The sequence below is a fragment of the Ailuropoda melanoleuca genome, chromosome 11 (assembly GCF_002007445.2).
Source record: "Ailuropoda melanoleuca isolate Jingjing chromosome 11, ASM200744v2, whole genome shotgun sequence".
Lineage (NCBI taxonomy): Eukaryota > Metazoa > Chordata > Mammalia > Carnivora > Ursidae > Ailuropoda > Ailuropoda melanoleuca.
The window spans coordinates 15,941,668-15,961,061 of record NC_048228.1 but is presented as its reverse complement, the minus strand read 5'-3'; the positions used below and the strand labels follow the sequence as shown (position 1 = coordinate 15,961,061).

At 35.5% G+C, this 19,394-nt stretch overlaps 1 long non-coding RNA gene across 2 annotated transcripts in view; it reads left to right on the top strand.

Annotated features, from left to right (window-relative positions):
- Positions 1–18,559, top strand: part of LOC117804374 — a 42,395-nt gene extending 23,836 nt beyond the window's left edge. For both annotated transcript variants that reach the window (XR_004628730.1, XR_004628729.1), the window contains 3 exons: positions 5,358–5,498; positions 11,323–11,466; positions 18,329–18,559. This is a non-coding gene — a long non-coding RNA (uncharacterized LOC117804374). The remainder of the gene's footprint in view (positions 1–5,357; positions 5,499–11,322; positions 11,467–18,328) is intronic.
- Positions 18,560–19,394: the final 835 nt, after the last annotated feature.

The window sequence follows — 19,394 nt, the reverse complement described above, 5'->3', positions numbered from 1 at the left end:
GATACCATATAATTCCATTCATAAGCAGAATTAAAATAAAATTTTAAAAAAGAAGCAAACAAAATACAAAAGCAGTATCAGACCTAAAAATACAAAGAACTGATGGTTGCCAGACAAGAGGGGAGTGAGGGGTTGGGCAAAAGGTGTGAAGGGGAGGGGGAGATAATAGGCTTCCAGTTACGGAATGAGTAAGTCATGGGAAATGCACAGCATAAAGAAAACAGTCAAGGATATTGTAATAGTGATGTAGCAGGACAGATGGTAGCTACACTTGTGGAAAAGATAGCTTAATGTATAAACTTGTCAAATCACTAAGTTGTATACCTGAAACTAATGTAACACTGTGTATCAACTATACTCAATTTTTGTTTGTTTCTCAGCAAGGCCTGAGTTACTGGAATTTTTTTTTCCCCTAATGAGAACAGGTAATATTTCAGCAAAGAAAAAGGAAAAAGGAAATTGTTAGCCTTCTTTAATTACTTGGAAAAAATTTTAATGAGGATGAATATTAGAATAACAGCCTGGATATCTTATATATTATATATGAAAAATCTATCTCCTTAGATTATTGGTTTGGCTAAAAAGTAAAAAAAAATAAATAAATAAAAAATTTAAAAAAATCTCAAGAGAATACCTCAGAACTAGATATACAGATTCTTAATTTTCTTTACTACTGGCCCTTTTTCCCTAAATTGATTAATTAAATTTTAAAGGGTAATATTTAGCTTAATTTTAAAATCATGATCAAAGACGTCAAGATTCTTCTAATTTAGAAAGGCAAGTTATAATTTAAGTTTATAATAGCATTAAACTTATGTTCTGCTTGACTTCTTTTAGCAATCTCAGCAGCTAAAGCTTTGATAACCTCCGTATGCCTTTAGAAGAGTCATTTTGCCTTCTCTGAGGTTGTAAATAATGGATTAGTAATGTATAATGTGTTCCTGAAAGCGAGTACTGCCTTGTTTAACACTATCTGTCAGTTATAATAATGCTGAAATAGAACTCAATGTGAAAGGAACATTGGGGAATGTACTGCTGCTCAATGTGAATGTGAATGAATTTGTATCAGTTGCACAATTGCTTCATTTTTTAATGCAATTATGTGTTACCTGTATCTCAAAAAGATAGCCAAGCATATGGCATTTTGGTTTGATACTTTTTGATACTCTGAAATATAGATAATGTTATAAGTTTGACTTAGATAACATTAAAAAAAAGTTTTTTTAAAACTATGTTTGATAATAACTTGCCAACATCCTAAAATCGGATTCAGACAATATGTTTGAATTAATGTGAAATGTCAGCCCACCAATTGAGAAATCATAGCTCAATTGCCTTACAAACCAGGTAGGCTCTCAGAACACAATTCCTATCACAGATTATTTTTCATATTAGAGAAAAGGAAAAGAGGGCACCTTGTGAGCTCTCATCAGTTGATTTGGTTACAATAAAGTGAATCTTAAAAAGTCAATCTCCAGATGCCTGGCTGGCTCAGTTGGTTAATCATCTGCCTTTGGCTCAGGTCATGATCTCAGGGTTGTAGGATTGAGTCCCACATAGGGTTCCCTGCTCAGCGGGGAGTCTGCTCCTCCCTCTGCCCCTCTCCCTGCTTGTGCACGTGTGCTCTCTTGCGCTCTGACAAGTAAATGTTTTTAAAAAATAAGTGAATCTTGATATATTCTAGGAAATATTTGAATTGTCAAATGAGATGACCTTGTATTCATTTACATGTGTCTGAATTGCCAAATGTTTCTAGACTTGAGTGTATTAATAAGCTAACTACCACAAAAAATGCTGCGAGTAATCTGTTTTTTTTATTTCATAAATCAGGCTTTTTTTGTATGTGATTTAATATTTTTTAAAACATGACACTTCATGTTAAAGATTCCCCATTATTACAATTTGAAATTTACTATACAAAATTGACTTATCTTTAGAAACAAAAATACTTTAGGATCATTTTTGTTAAACACTGTAGATGTCTTAATGCCTAAATGTATGCACTAAGTTTATATGTAAATATTTTGGATTTAATTTCACTCATGAGTTGAGGACATTCACAGCAATGTATATACCAAGCACAACTTTCTCATACTCAGTTAATTATTACTATATTTTCCACACATGATTTTGAATAAAGGAGGATACATTAGGACTTTATGTGATTCCATTGCACATTGCAGAAAAATCAGTGGCAATAACAATAGCTATAATAATACTAATACCACTGTCCAATGGCTATTGGCATTTTCACTGTGTCAGGGTAATGTGCAAACTGTATTACATGAACCAGCTCATGACTGAAACATAATTTTATGTATATAATATAGTTAATTCTCCCATTTTTAAAAATGAGAAATAGTGACATATGGAAATAGAATTTGCCAGGGTTTTGGCAGAAAAGGATTAAGTCAGGTTGTTTACTCAAACCCTGCTCATTCCAAAGATGGCTTGGTCAATTTCTAAAACATAAACTTTAAGCCCTTGGAACATTTTGCCTGATAAGAGTTTTTCGTTATGTATGAGACCATATTGTACCATTTGACAAGTTTATCCTAAAATGTGACTTATGGTGAACAAATGTTTTCTTTCTGTGAGGTTAGCCTGGAATCTGAGTAGCTGAAGTCACTGACATGGGCACCGCATGCTTACATGACTGACTCACAATCAAAGCCCTGGACATCCTGGGGATGTTCACATGTGTCCTCATATCACTGCTGGAAGTAGTAAGAACATCTCCATGCAAATCCACTAGGACCCCTGGAAGCTTGTACAAAGTGTTTCCTAGACTTCACCTCATGCAACATTCCCCTTTGATTATTGTCACTATAATAAACAAAAATTGTCTCTATTTCATATTGTATTCTATTTGCAGATCAGGTAATTTTATATCTAGAAAATCCTGAAGACTCCATCAAAAAAAAACCTGTAGATTTAATTCATAAATTTGTTAAGTTTCCAGATGCAAAATTAGCATACACAAATCAGTAGCATTTGTACTGATGCTGCTATTGTTACTAACAACGAATTAACTTAAAAGTTAAAGAAAACAATCCCATTTACAATAGCATCAAAAACAATGAAATACTTAGGAATAAATTTAACCAAGAAGGTGAAAATCTCTACACTAAAAACTACAAGACACTGATGAAAAGAATCAAAGACACATATAAATGGAAAGATACCCCATATTCATTGGTATTGGGAGAATTAGTATTAAAATGTCCATACTACCCAAAGCCATCTATAGATTCAATATCTATCAAAATTTCAATGGCATTTTTTTTACAGAAGTAGAAAAACCACTAGTAAAATTTATATGGAACCACAAAAGACTCTGAATAGACAAAGAAATCCTAGGAAAGAACAAAGCAAGAGACATCACATTCCTGATCTCAAGCTATTCTATAAAGCAGTAGTAATCCCATCAGTGTAGTACTGGCATAAAACAGATAGAAAGACCATTGCAACAGACCTGAGAGCCCCAGAATTTGCCATCCGTCTACGACCAAACCAACTCAAATTTGACAAGGGAGCCAAGAATGCTCAATGGAGAAAAGATCATACCTTAGATAAATAGTACTAGAAAAGCTAGTAGAAATATTACCAGAAAACTAGAAATCAGATATTCACATGTAAAAGAATAAAACTAGACCCTTATCTTACACTACTCACAAAAATGAACTTGAAATGGATTGAAGACCTAAGCGTAGAAAATTGTAAATCATAAAACTCCTAGGAACCATGAAACTCCCTGGGGGGGGGGGAGCGCATAGGGCAAAGCTCTTTGACATGAGTCTTGGCAGTGATTTCTTAGGTATGACGCCTAAAGTATGAGCAACAAGATAGAAAATAAACAAGTAGAACTACATCAAACTAAAACGCTCTGCATAGCAGAAGAAACAATCAACAAAATGAAAGGCTACACACATAATGGGAGAAAATATTTACAAACTATGTATCTGATAAGGGGTTTAAATCCAAAATATATAAAGAACTCATACAACTCAATAACAAAAATAATAATAGTTCAATTAAAAGATGGGCAAAGGATCTAATTAAGCATTTTTCCAAAGAAGATATACAAATGGCCAATAGGGAACCTGAAAAGGTGTTCAACATCACTAATCATAATGGAAATGCAAAACAAAACCACTATGAGAGGGACAACTGGGTGGCTCAGTTGGTTAAGCATCTGCCTTTAGCTCAGGTCATGGTCCCAGGATCCTGGCATTGAGTCCCATATCAGGGGCTCCTTGCTCCGCAGGAAGCCTGCTTCTCCCTCTGCCCGCTGCTCCCCCTGCTCGTGTGCTCGCACGCATGTTCTCTCTCTGTCTCTCTCTCACAAATAAATAAAATCTTAAAAAAAAAAAACACAGAATGAGAGATCGTATCACACCTACTAGAATGTCTGTTATCAAAAAGATGAGACAATAAATGCTGATAAAGGCATAGAGAAAAGAAACTTTGTGCACTGTTGCTGGGAATGTAAATTGGAATAGCTGCTATGGAGAACAGTATGGAGGTTCAATAAAAAAATAGATCTATATGATCCAGCAATTTCGCTTTTGGGGATTTATCCAAAAAAACTGAAATTACTATGTAAAAGAGATATCAGTTTCTGCATGTTCATAGCAGCATGACTTATAATAGTGAAGATATGGAAACCACCTGTGTTCACTGACAGGTGAATGGATAAAGAAGGTGCGATATATACATATAAACACATTAGAATATCACTCAGTCACAAAAAAAGGAAGTCCTGCCATTTGTGACAACATGAATGGACCTTCAGGACATTATTCTAAGTGAAATAAGTCAGATCAAAAGGGTAATACTGTATGATCCCACTTATATTTGGGATCTTAAGGAAAAAAAAAAAAGTCCTCAGAAAAAGATGTCAGATGTTTGGTTACCAGGAGTGGGGGTTGGGGTAATTGGATGAAGGTGCCCAAAAGGTACAAACTTCTAATTATACGGTGAATAAATACCAGGAATATAATGAACAACATGATGATGACTATAATTAACACTGCCATATATGTGTGTGTGTGTGTGTGTACATATGTGCATGTATATGTGTGTATGTGTGTATATATGTGCCATATAGAGCACACACACACAAAGAGTGAATCCTGAGTTCTTATTACACAGACACTTTTGGTATTTTTGTATTTTCTATTTCACGCATTTTTTTTTGGTATAAGATGATGAACGCTAACTAAACTTATTGTGGTAATAATTTTGCAATATATGTAAGTTAAATTATGTTGTATACCTTAAACGTATACAAGTGTTTTATGTCAACTATCTCTCAACAGAACTAGAAAAAATAAAAATACTTTTTATTTTCACAGCAAAACTGAATGGAAGATATATTTCACATAGACCCTGGCAAATATGAATCAAGCTGCTATAACATGCGTGTACAGGTTTTTGTGTGGACATAGTATTTTTTAAGAGCTGGAAACCTAAGGAGTGTGGTGCTGGATCAGATGGTAAGAATATGTTTACTTTTTTTTTTTTAAGATTTTATGTATTTGACAGAGAGAGAGCACAAGCAGGGGGAGCAGCAGAGGGAGAGGGAGAGCCAGGCTCTCCGCTGGGCAGGGAGCCCCATATGGGGCTCGATCCCAGGAGCCTGGAATCATGACCTGAGCAGAAGGCAGATGTTTAACCAACCAAGCCACCCAGGTGCCCCAAGAATATGTTTAGTTTTGTGAGAAACTACCCAACTGTCTTCCAAAGTCTCTATGGAATTGTGTATGCCCACTAGCACTGAATGAGAGGTCCCGTTCTTTCCAATTTCTCCAGCATTTGGCCATGCTAAATGGTGTGCAGAGGTAGCTCATTGGCTTTAATTCACATTTGCCTGATGACCTGTGACATGCAATATCTTTTCACATGCTTATGTGCCATCTTCAGATCTTTGGTAAGGTGCCTGTTAATGTCTTTGGCCCATGTTTTAATCAGGTTGTCTGTTTTCTCATTGTCAAGTTTTAAGTTTTCTTTGCATATTTTGGGTAACATTTATAAAATGTGTCTTTTGCAAATATTTTCTCAAGTCTGTGGCTTGTCTTATTTTGACATGGTTGGCAAATAGTATAGATTTTTAATTTTTTTTTAAAGATTTTATTTATTTGAGAGAGAGAGAGCACAAGCAGGGGGAGCGGCAGGCAGAGGGAGAGGGAGAAGTAGGCTTCCCACTAAGCAGGGAGCCTGACATGAGGCTCAATCCCAGGACCCTGGGATCATGACCTGAGCCAAAAGCAGACACTTAACCAACTGAGCCACCCAGGTGGCCCTAAGTTTTTAATTTTAATGAAGTTCTGCTTGTCAGTTTTTTTCTTTCATGGATCATGGCTTTGGCATGTATCTAAAAGTCATCACCATACCCAACGTGATTTAGGTTTTCTCCTCTGTTATCTTCTAGGAGTCTTACTGTTGTGCATTTTACTTGTAGATCTCTGACGCATTTTAATTTGCCTTTGGTGAAGGGTATAGCAACTGTGTCTAGATATTTTTTGCATGTGTTCAGTTGTTCAGTGTCATTTATTGAAAAGATTATTTGCTCCATTTTAGTACTTTGTCATAGATTTGTTGATCTGAAAACTATTTACTGTTAAGCTTCCCTTAGTTCTTCAAGTGAGAAACTTTGCTAGCTTCCATATATGCTCGTATGGTGTTCATTTATTATATTCATTATAGGTGGATTTAATTTATGCCAATGCTCAAGCAAAACAAAAACAAATGTCTCCTAATAAAGGTCTGAAATCATTACTGCACAAACTAAAGTACAACAGCAAGTACTATAACACCTGCTTCATAAAAATCACTCTGTCCAGAATAAGTTAACAGAATTCAAGCTATCGACAACATATCATCCGCCATGTTCAGTACATGTTTTGAAAATGCAAGAAATGTGAAAGAAGTGATCCAAAATCATTTTTAAAATGAGCTATGGTTATGATTAGGAATTTTACAACTAAGAGATAGTAAATTAAAATATATTCAAAAACCAGTAATAAGAGAAATGCAAATAAAGTAACTATTTTTAAAATGTAATATAATAAATGAAGAGAGTAGCCTCATGTGGACCAGTGATGTAAGAAAAAAAAAAAGCGCCATAAAAGTGAGGAGCATATTAAACTCAATGTTCCGCAGAGGAGTCTAAAGCAAAATAAACATACCAACACAAAGNAAAAAAATATATAATATATTCAAACTAACCAGTAATAAGAGAAATGCAAATAAAGTAACTATTTTTAAAATGTAATATAATAAATGAAGAGAGTAGCCTCATGTGGACCAGTGATGTAAGAAAAAAAAAAAGCGCCATAAAAGTGAGGAGCATATTAAACTCAATGTTCCGCAGAGGAGTCTAAAGCAAAATAAACATACCAACACAAAGCCTTAGTTGTTCCCTTCTGGATACCAACCAATACACTGATGGTCGAGGTAGAAAATGTAGAGGAGTAACATTAGTATCATAGAAATGTGAGTTACTCTTTTTCTTTCGCCTTTGTTTACAACTAATTGAACACCCAAAATTGAACACAAGTACATCTACACATTACACTAGAACATTTAGATTTCTACCCACTCATGCATCCAAAGGGGGTGGATAAGGGCTGTGAATAGAAGGGACCTGGTGAAACAACGCCACCCCTGTTTACCACAACTGGGGAGAAGGGGAATTCTGGACAGTGCAAAATTCCCTGGATACCCATGGGAGAGAGAAAATGTGTGGAGGTCCAGACTGACTGATGGGGGAGCCTAAAATGGGATAGAGACAAGTTTGGAGGCAGAAGAATGGGAAGAACTTTCTAAGTTGACCCCCCTCCCGAAGAAAGAGTACAATGGACTGGGCTTGTGGCCATGGCAGAGGAATTAGAAAGTGATAGTGGTGAGTGACAGACTAACTGTATGGATTGTAGCTGGAGGAACCTGTTTTTCATCTGCAGTATCCTGATTTCTGAGGAGGGAACTTTGTGGTTGGTTGGATAGAGAAGAAAGGGAAGGAGTCAGACAAGACTATCAAAGGACATTGAAGGAACATTTGCTATGGTCTGTATTGACATTTTAGCAGGAGGTGTACCCACGGAACTCATTGGGATCCCCCTACATGATCTGTGTGCACACCCAAAACTCCAGGGCTAAACTCACACCTTCCCCACTCTGTTGCCAGGTTCTTGTGCCCACTCCCAAGTGCATTTGCCAAGGCCAGGCCAGCTACAGTAAAAGAAGCTAAAAGCTGGAGCTATAGCACCACCTTCTGGAACACAAAAAGAAACTTTCTAGTGTCCAGCTTGCTGAACTAAAAGAACCAAAGCAAACAAATCCTTAACTAGGAAGAGGTCTGCTAGTCGAATGTGAAAGCGGAAGCACCTATCATCAAACGCTATAAAATCAAGGAAATATGGGATCACAAAGAGAAAATGGTACTTCCTCAACTCAAAGGCATGGAATATTGCCATCTGATAAATAATTCAAAATAACTTCTGGATAAATTCAATGAGGTACAAGAAAACTCAGAAAGGCAATTCAATGAATTCAGAAAAGAAATTATCAGGAGTTCTTAACCCGATATTGAAATTACAAAAAAAGAACCAAATTCTAGAGCTGAAGGTTTCAATGCATGAGACGAAGACTCTATTAGAGCACTGGGGCCAGGGCAGAAGAGGTGGAGGAAAGAATAACTTGGAGGATGGGGATTTAGAAAGAATTCATTTAGAAAGAGAGCTAAGATTTTCTTTTTTAAATGAAATTCTACAATCCTAGCACTCATCCGTAGCGTTCAGGAAAAAATTTGGTACGTTAGTATGTAGCAAGATGATGACTTTCCCAAGAATTCCTGAAAGGATAGCTTAACTTGTTTTGAACCGACATCTCCTGGGGATGAAAGAGATACTAATGGGGTAGAGTGAAATAAATATGAAACCACTAGAGTACCTCCAATGACAAAATTTTGAAACAGGAGGAAAGAAGGGAGGAAAACAGAGAAGGGGAGCAGAAAGAACTATATTTTCTGTATTCTCCAGAAGCACATTTTCCCCAATTGATTCTACAAGTTTTCTCTAAGATGTGTCTGATTAAGAGTGCCTGATAAAAATTAGTTTCCGAATTTCCAGAAATTAGTTTTATAATCATAATTTATCAAACACATAATTCAATCACTTACACTTCTTTTGTGACCACTGTCAATTGTTTGAAACTCTAAGAAAAAAATTTCGGAGAATCAACAATTTCTACAAAGATTTTAACTACCCCTTCCCACTTGACACATCCTACAATAACTCTTATTGAATGTAATCATCTTTTTTTAAATATTTTATTTATTTGCCAGAGACAGCATGCATGAGTGCACAAGCAGGGGGAGCAGCAGGCAGAGGGAGAAGCAGGCTCCCTGCTGGACAGGGAGACTGATGCGGGACTCGATCCCAGGACCCTAGGATCATGACCTGAGCTGAAGGCAGATGCTTAACCGACTGAGCCACGCAGGTGTCCCAAATGTAATCATCTTATCTCAAAAAGTACCTCACTCTTCCGTAATACAGCTAAACTGATTACCTTTTACATATTTACTATATTTCAGACACAATGCTAAGAGCTTTATATGAAATTATTTTTGTTCCTTGAAATAATTCTATAAGACAAGGACAGCTATTGTTTTCATTTTTCAAATAAGAACCCCAGGTCTACATAAAATGGAAAAATTATGCAAGGTTATACAGCTAGGCACAGAAGTCTTTAGACTTTTGGGATTGATTCTTTTATAAAAATACTTCCCTATCATTCTCTATTCATGTATGATTCGATTTTGGATCTTTATAAAAAAAAACCCTTTAATTGTTTCATGAAGAATGTTACTTAGTAAAATATACAAGACACAAGCATAAATATTAAGCCTGTTGAAAATATTTAATACATTCTTTGGAGGGTTGGCTTAATTGAAAGGAAAACAAACACACAGAAACCTTAAGTTTTTCAATGACAGTTGAGTCTAGATTTGAGGGATTTTATCCTCGATTTATTGAAAGTAATTATTTTATTTTGATTATACTGGACTTTTGAAAGCGGAGCAATATGTGACCAAACATTTTTATGATAAACCAGCTTTTTTCTGTCATGTATTTGAATATTGTTATGTGAAATAAGCAATGCTAAAGTTTAAGTGGGTCTATATCCATGTTCCATATAATATAAAAATGATAAAATTTTTTGATATGCTGCAAACAAGAAGTGATAGCTGTATATTAAATAACCTGGTAGCCAGAGAGCTAGCTGAGGACTTCTATATATCGCCACGGTGAAAACAGTCCTGGGATTTTCTACTAGAAGTCAGACTCAGGCGCTCAGTGTCTGTCTCCTTGCCCACGCCCCCACCCCCCCTCGCCCCNAAAAAATGATAAAATTTTTTGATATGCTGCAAACAAGAACTGATAGCTGTATATTAAATAACCTGGTAGCCAGAGAGCTAGCTGAGGACTTCTATATATTGCCATGGTGAAAACAGTCCTGGGATTTTCTACTAGAAGTCAGACTCAGGCGCTCAGTGTCTGTCTCCTTGCCCACGCCCCCACCCCACCCCCCCCACACTCCTTGAACACTGCAAATCTGTTGACCTCTTGTCTAGGCGTAACTTCTGGACATAAAATTCTCTGTCCTTTTCTTCAATCAGAGCGTGTACTTCATTAGTGTATAACCTTGCATTTGATTACTTTGGGTGCTGGTTTGGATAACATGTTCTTAATAGGTAATGAGATCAGTCAGGACGAGTTACACTTCTCACAGCTTTAAGTACCCTTGTCTTCTCTAGTTTGGTTCACTGCCTAACATTTTGCAACTACTAAACAAGCTTTAATTAACTTGGATGTCGTAGTCAGAATCAGTTAGCCCTTTCTGAATCCAGGTTTAAATTGCTACAACACGAAGGTGTGATGTAACACTCTCGATCAGCAACAGGCTATGTTAGAGAACCGAAAGCCTTAGCAAACTGATTACGATCTTAAAACACATTTATAGGATTGCTTTTTAATTGAAATATGTCAAATCAAATGAAGCAATGCATTAATGGCTAGATGATCAGAAGTTAAAAAAAAAACAATAAAAAAACAATTTTGACCACGAATTTCCCCTTATGCTTGCTCATAGTGTATCTGAAAGATTGTTCTTTTAAATTTTGCTGTATAGTTTTTTTTTCTTTGCCTCTTAATGTCACTCTATTCTTAATTATTGCTTGGTTTATAATTCTGAGATATTTATCTTGTTTTTAATGTGTTTACTGTATTTTTATCTATTTCATGATTCTCTCTTCCACAGTCTTTGCATGTGGATTAATTGACCCTTCAGAGAAAATTCAGATTCCTTGAGAAAGGAAAGTGTGGCTGTTGCCTTTAATTCAGCCTCAGTGTGACTAAGATAAAGACGAGGGCGTATATGCAATGATTGCCACTCCAAACACAGGTAAATAAGTATACGTATGTAAGTAAGAATGCTGTTACATGTAGTCTAATAATAAACTTGATAAGAAGGGCTGGACTTCTCCCCTGAGTTATAAAAAAGACTCGTTACTACCCACTTACCCAAAATAAAGATGCTAAGGGTAATTATTTATACCTGAAAATGAAACTGAAATTGGATATTATCAAAATTCAATGAAATACAATCAATCAAGCATAGTTGGAACTAATGGCAAAGAGTTATCACTTATTTCACTTAGCATAAGGAGTAGCAGGGAGGACCATAGGGAAAGGCGGGGAAAGCTAAATGGGAAGAAATCAAAGGGGGAGACGAACCATGAGAGACACTGGATTCCAGGAAACAAACTAAGGGTTATAGAAGGGAGAGAGGTGGGGGGATGTGGTAACCGGGTGATGGGTATTAAGGAAGGCACGTGTGGTGATGAGCACTGGGCGCTATACACAACTAATGAATCATTGAACACATCAGAAACTAATGATGTACTACACGTTGGCTAACTGAACATAAAGTTATCTCTAATCAATATGACTATATTTTACTCATAGCTAAGAGGAGACATAAGAACCATATCATTATATCCAGAATTCATTGAATTTTTCCACAATTAATAAAAAAGACTATTTCAGGATCACTGATTTCTATTCCCAACAGTATAGTTGTTAGCTCCCCAAACTTTCTAATATTCTCCTTCCCCAGTATAACTAACACACACAAAAAAGAAGTTCAAAGATGATCAGGTTGATGATTATGTTGCCACCTCATGGTTTTGGAAATTTTACATTTCTTACACTTTTTCTTTCTTTTAAAACTCTGATTTAAAAGATTATGCTAATTCCATTTTTCTTTACACATTATGCATGATTTTTGTGAATCATCTTGAGCACTTGTATTGCATGATTTTGCATGAATTACATCTTGAATGTGCAAAACAGATACATGCTAGAGGGGTTTAGTTTTCTAGTTCAAGACCGCTTTGCAAAGATCATATTTATATTACATTACAGCACACTGTATAGAGCAATGAATGGTATTTCTTTATATTTCTATAGTTATTTTAAGTATCAAGTGAAGAGTAATGTGTAAAGCAGTGAGTATTACTGTAAGGTATTACTGTATACAGAGGAGGGGAGAAAAAGAATCCAGAAGACATGTTAGAAACAGAACCTCAGTAAAGCAACTCCTAAGTTTTACCATAGAACTTATAAATGGTTAACTAAATTATAAAATTAAATAAGTATTAGATTTTTGTTTTTTAAGTAAATGCTACCCCTTCCATGGGGCTCAAACTCACAACTCTGAGATCAAGAGTCACACGCTCTATGGACTGAGCCAGCAAGTCACTCTACAGTTTTTAACGCAAAGAAATTTTCTACTGAATTAACAGCAACAGTTTTCAAAAGATTTTAAATTATACTAATTAGCATCTAAAATCCTGAAAGTATGTATATAATAAAATATACCATATATACAGTAATATATGTACATTAGAATGTTTTAATATAATCTAAATTATAAAATAGTTGCAGTGACTATTCTTAATATTGGTATTCAAAAATTATATGCAGAATACAAAAACAATTTCTTATGTTATTGTGAACCAGTATTTTCAACATTAGCAGTGAAAATATCAACATAAAAATGAATAAAATCCTGTATTTCTTATTTTAGAAATTTCAGTTGGAACTCATGCTGTAGTTCTGCTAAAAGCTTTACCTGTCCACTTAAAGGGCTTATGAACAATGACCCAGTAACAATGGGGATGTTCACCAACACCTAGATTATGGTCTAGATTAAAATTAAAATGTTAATGGTAAAATATATTTAGAATTCCTGGAGAAATTATTAAATCCAGGACAGGGGCAAGAAAACAAAAGAAGGACCTGGAATATCTTGTCATCAAAGAAAGTAAATTTACTTTTGAGTTTTCTGGAAGTAGGGCAATTAGAGGTTTAAAAAGAATGTCTAGAAATCAATAAATGACTGGAAGGTTAATATCCTATTTTCTCCATGTTTTACATTTTAAAAAACTTGATAGAAGATATATTCCATTTATTGATGCTTATAATCCATAAAATATCAAAAGAATAACTGTGGATAGCGGCTTAACAAAAAGATTTAAAAAGTAAATTGATCCTAGTGGTTTAGTCTGTACATTTTCCACCACTTACAGTTGCATTTATTCTAAATAGTTTCTTCATTCATGCTCAGAGAATCATATTTATCTGAATTCATGACCCCTGGGATACATTTCCGTATTGTGCAAGAGTAGTGCCATCAACGCGAAACATTCATCAGGGGCAACACCCTCATCAATTACATTTAAAAACCTAACTTTCTAATTCTTCAAAAACAGGAACAAAAAAATTGTCCTTCTGAAATGTACTATAGTTCACATATAGAACCAATCACAATATGAAAATGTTAGTTTTCTATATTTTATGAAATAACTCAGATTATTGGAAATAGTGTTATCCTATACTTTGTATTGTGGTATCTACTATCTGACTACGTTTCCCTGATTTATTGATGATTTTGATTGTTTAAACATTATGGAAAACACCAGTAGCTTCAATTTATTCGGTGGGGGATGACACACAAGTATAAAGATAATCTTCTCTATTAGAACAAAACTCTTTAATTATCAAAAGAATTTTTCTAATTTTTAAGGAATAAAAGCATTTGAGTTGGAGCTTTTCACATTTTAGGCATTAAATTGCTATATGGTAGGTATTGCTATTATTGTTAAGATAATTTAAAAAGCAGAATTTGTTCTTCTAGTATACATTTAAGAGTCTGGGGTCCCATAGATATTATTGCCTTAGTAGAGGTTTTTTTTTTTACCCTCAATATAAAAACACCAAAGCTTACGCTTAGAAACGTGATTTAGCTTAAGGTTTTCAGAGGTCCACAATGCTAACTTTCTTCAATATAAACATTCAATGAAACAATTTTAAAAGTATTTCAAAACAATCTTGTTATGGAATTTTAATGTATACTTTTTTTCAAAATTTTATGTAAATTCTAGTTAGTTAACATAGTGTAATATTGGTTACAGGAGTTTAGCGAAACTGTTTAGTGATATATCATTTAGTGATTCATCCCTTACAAAGAACGCCCAGTGCTCAACAAACGTTGTCTTGTTTTTGTTTTTTAAACATCATGGGCTGATTTGTAAAGAGGACCACAGGAAGTCTCAGATGTGACAGAGGCTGACTGACCACACAGAAAACCTCCTTTCCCAGTTTCCCTACAGGACAGCTGGAGCTAGTGACTGACTCTGCATGTGCCTTAAAACCCCTGCGCAGATGTCATTTGGGGTGATCTCAAGGCAGAGGACCCTGTGAAGAACTCTGTCAAGGCTCAGAGGGTTGGAGAGTCACAAGCTAGAAAGAGCTTGGATGCCCAAATCACCATGTAGATAAGTCCCCAAAGCAATATATATCAGACTGATGTGGACAAAAAACAACAACAACAAAACACAAACAAAAAACAACCCACATTGTGTTAAGCCACCAAGATACAGGACTGTAACAGCTAGGAGCAAATATTTTAACATGTTGCATAAATCAAATTTTACAAAAATCAGTTATTATGTATGTGTATGATTACACAGTCTCTTAAAAGCATATTGTTCAAATATAATCATAATACTTAGAGGGGAAAAAAAGCAAAAAATTTAAAAGAAATATAGTTCAACTAGATCTCATTAATGTTTGTAATAAGCATGTTCTCTTTGAAGCCACAACAATAGCATCAAAAACGTGTGTATATCAAAAATCTTTCCTGACAGATGGATAGACAGAACGTCTAGATAGGAGATACAGCAGGTTTTGTGAGAGCAGGTACCCAGACCATGTTATTTACTGTGGTGCCCCTATACTTAATACAGTTCCAGCACATCATAGGTGCTCTAAAACACCCGAATAAACTAGTGAATAAAAGGAATTGTGGGGATCCTTTGCATGATTGATATTTTGCCTGCTGTATTAGACAATCAACATTCAGCTGGGTTTTCTAAAGATAATTCTCTGCAGTGGGTTAAAATCTACCCACATTGAGGATACAAGAGAGTTATAATCAAGTAAAACAAAACTTTCCAAGGGTCAAAAACAAAACAGCTAACCAAAAAACCCAAACAGTTATTTTTCATTCTCATTATGTAAATAATGTTTTCTGAATTTACAATCTGTTATACATCTAAACCTTTAAGCTGTAGGATTTTTAGTGAAACTACTGCCCTATTACAGAATTTTCATACTAAGTAGACATTTTCATTTTATTATGGCTAATCAGCAACTTAGCATCTGTTTTGTTTCGCCTCTGATTAAAATCTAAGATTTCTTTGTGAGATGGGTTTTTCATAGGTATTTTATGATTAATGCAAAGGGAAATCTTCTGATCTTACAGTATTTGAATCTTGCGTGTTCAGGTTTTTTATACTTGTTTTGAGGGGTTTTTTTTTTTGGATAATGTATAAAAAATTGGATAACGTATAAAAATGAACTGTCTGCACAAAATTCTGTTCTTGAACATGAACTCCTTGTCTAGCCCGGACCCATCTACAGTGAAGGTCAGCTCTGCCTCAGCCATAAAACATTATGTTCTCATGATTTTTTAAAAAGATATTGACCTCCTTAAAAATGTTCTATATAATCTCTTTGTTACCTTATCACCTGTGATGCATGGTTCAAATACTGTAAGGAAAAGGAGTTTAAGGTACATAAAAGCAAATCTGAGGCAGCAGTTTTACTTTTTTTTTTTTTTCTGAAGTTTCAGGCATTTTTGTCTGTTAAAGTGTTTAGGCTGAAGAAGCAGTGGGTTCCTAAGTACTCAGAACAGCATAAATGAAGGGAATTCAGGTGATTATTGAAAAAAGATTAGTGGTAAAATTAGTTAAACGGTGTGCCTCTGTACTTGCCGATTCCTCCGCGCTCTCACTGCCTGAATGACAAAGATAAGCCCACTCTGTGCGGAGTGTGGGCGAGCCATTGAGTGACCCAGAGCGCTCTTCAGGGGGCTGACAGAGCGAAGAAACCATTAGTGATGTAACAGAGTATGATGGCTTTATGGGTTTTCTCCCACGCACAAAAAGCTGTGTATAAAAAACCCAGTGCGTGTATCTCTAGTCTAGAGTTGTCAGTAGTTTTTACACAAACAGTTAACAGGTCTTAAACTTTTAAAACAGCAGTGCTATACTTACCAGAGCCACCATTAAATCCAGCATCTGGAAATTTTTTATGTCATTCTACTTAAATACCTCTAGACAAGAACTCTAACATATCTCCTCCCAAGAGCAAAACTATTGTTAAATGAGCTAGAAACAAATTCTTGAAAGGTTGAAAGGAAAACAAACAACAAAACTAGGTTAAGTTACATAGAGAATGTGGACAGAGAACAGCTTGCTGTTTTAGTGATTAATTCAGAGTCAACTCTAAGGCAGTTATTATTATAATACTCATTTTACAAAGGAGGAAATTGAGGCAGATCGTGATGAAGTAAAAAAGTCACAAAGTCTACTTGTCAGTTTCTCTCCACTAATTTCCTTGCGTTTTTTCCTTTGCACCTATCTTATTGGCTCCTTTCCACTTTGTTTGGGTAGCCTCTAACCAACTTTTCTTTACAATTATAGGAAAGGCTTTTAAAATATTCATCCATTCATCCACCTATCTACTCACCCATCCAATCTATTCAGTTATACTAAACAGAACATGTGAGAATGGCTGAATACATGCATTACATTTAGTACACATATATAACCCAGGTGATCACAACAGCAAAGACACCCAACAAAGAGAGAGAACAGCCCCTACAATTAGAAAGCAATTGCATGCCCACCACTGGCAGATCCTAGGACGCGAGTATTCTCCACAGAATAGATGTGGGTCACATGGGAGAGAGAGTCATTTTAAGCCAAAAGGAGAGTGTAGGAACTGCGACAGTGAGAAAGGTCACATGTGGTGGACATGAAGAAAGGGCACCTGAGAACTTCATCGTAAGAAGGCCCACCAAAACTCTAAACCTGCTTTCAATCCTAGTTCCCCAACCAAGTCAGAATTTTTCAAAATGATTCTTTTAGTTTTTATTTCCCCTAGTTGGAAATTTCCCCTATTTTCCCTAGTCAGGTGAAAAGTCATTTCTTTAGTGAAATAGGAGTTTAGGAAGCAGGAACCCTCCACATCTTCTTTTTGGGAGGTAGGCAGCTGCCATCTACAGTTGAAAGACACCAACAACAGATGGGGAAGTTGTTAGGATAAAAATATACCATAAGAGACTCTTAATCTCAGGAAATGAACTGAGGGTTGCTGGAGGGGAGGGGGGTAGGAGGATGGGGTGGCTGGGTGATGGACATTGGGGACGGTATGTGTGTGGTGAGTGCCGTGTGTTGTGTAAGACTGATGAATTACAGACCTGTACCCCTGAAACAAATAATGCGTTATATGTTAATAAAAATTAAGAAATATACAGGAGTTATTTAAGGTCTTAAACACTTTCAATTTCTTTGAGAAGCTCTGTTTTAAGAGTTAAATTATGTATAGGAATGGTAGAATATGAGTGGCACAGAAAAAGCATTGCCCAGTGACTAAATTTTTAATGGGGCAGTGAGACAAAATGCTTTTATATTTCTCATATTGTGGTTTAACAACAGTCAAGTTGCATGTTTATTTACCTTATTTGACTATAGCCCTTATAGCTGATGTCTAAATTATTTTAATGCATGCAGATTTTATAGGGTTTACATGTAATAGTTAATATTTTAGTCATGCTTTCATGGTAAAACTTGAATTCAACTTTTCTAATTCTCACAGCCATTTTGTTTTCTCTTGAATTCCCCCCCTTCTACAAGGTACTCAAATTAAAGATCTGTGACTTTTCTAGAGATCGGACAAGCAATCTACAGCAATAGATTTGGGGAAAATGTGCCTTGCTCTGCTTGATGCCTATGATATAAAATATCTTATAGATTTGTTATTACCTGTATTTTCTCTCTGAGTTTTGTTTTAAGGGAGGGGAAGAAGAGGTGTATGGTACTTTTTTTCATCTGGAAGAAGCAGTTTGTGTAGTTAGTAAGGTGACATGTGGGGATGCTGGAAGAAAATTCTTTTAAGCTACATGGCTCAGATCTTTATCCTCAGCATTTTTTTTTTTTTTTACTATTCTCTCAGCTATTAAGAGGTAAAGTCTCTCATTGTGACTATAATTTTTTACTTGTTTAGTTTTTCATGTTTCAGAACTAGGTTTTTGGTGCACACAGATTTAGTTTTGAAAAATCTTGTAGGATGTATCTGTTGTCACTATAAAATGGACTTCTGTAGGTCTAGAAATGTTTCTTGCCTTACAGAACTCTTTGCCTGGTATTAGCATAATTACAGTAGCTCTCTATTAGGATTTGACGGGATAACTTCACTATCCTTTTACTTTTAATATCTTTGTGTTCCTTTATTATAATGCTTCCTTTATGCAGTATGTAGTTAAAATAATGCTAAGCAAAATAAGTTAAGCAGAGAAAGACAATTATCATATGGTTTCACTCATTTATGGAACATAAGAAGTAGGAAGATTGGTAGGAGAAGAAAGTGAAGAAGAAAGGGGGAGTAACAGAAGGGGGAAGGAACCATGAGAGACTATGGACTCTGGGAAACAAACTGAGGGCTTCAGGGGTGGGGGGGGGAATGGGATATGCTGGTGATGGGTATTAAGGAGGGCATGTATTGCATGGTGTACTGGTGTTATACGCAAGTAATAAATCACGGAACTTTAGAAAAATAAATTTAAAATAAAAAATTACTTTGAATGTAATTTGATATAGGTGAGTTTATGTATTTTGACTATTGAAGACACGCTATTTTTTTTTAATAATTTTGAGAGGCCCCTCTCCCCCCCACACACACACTGGGGGCAGGAGGGGGGTG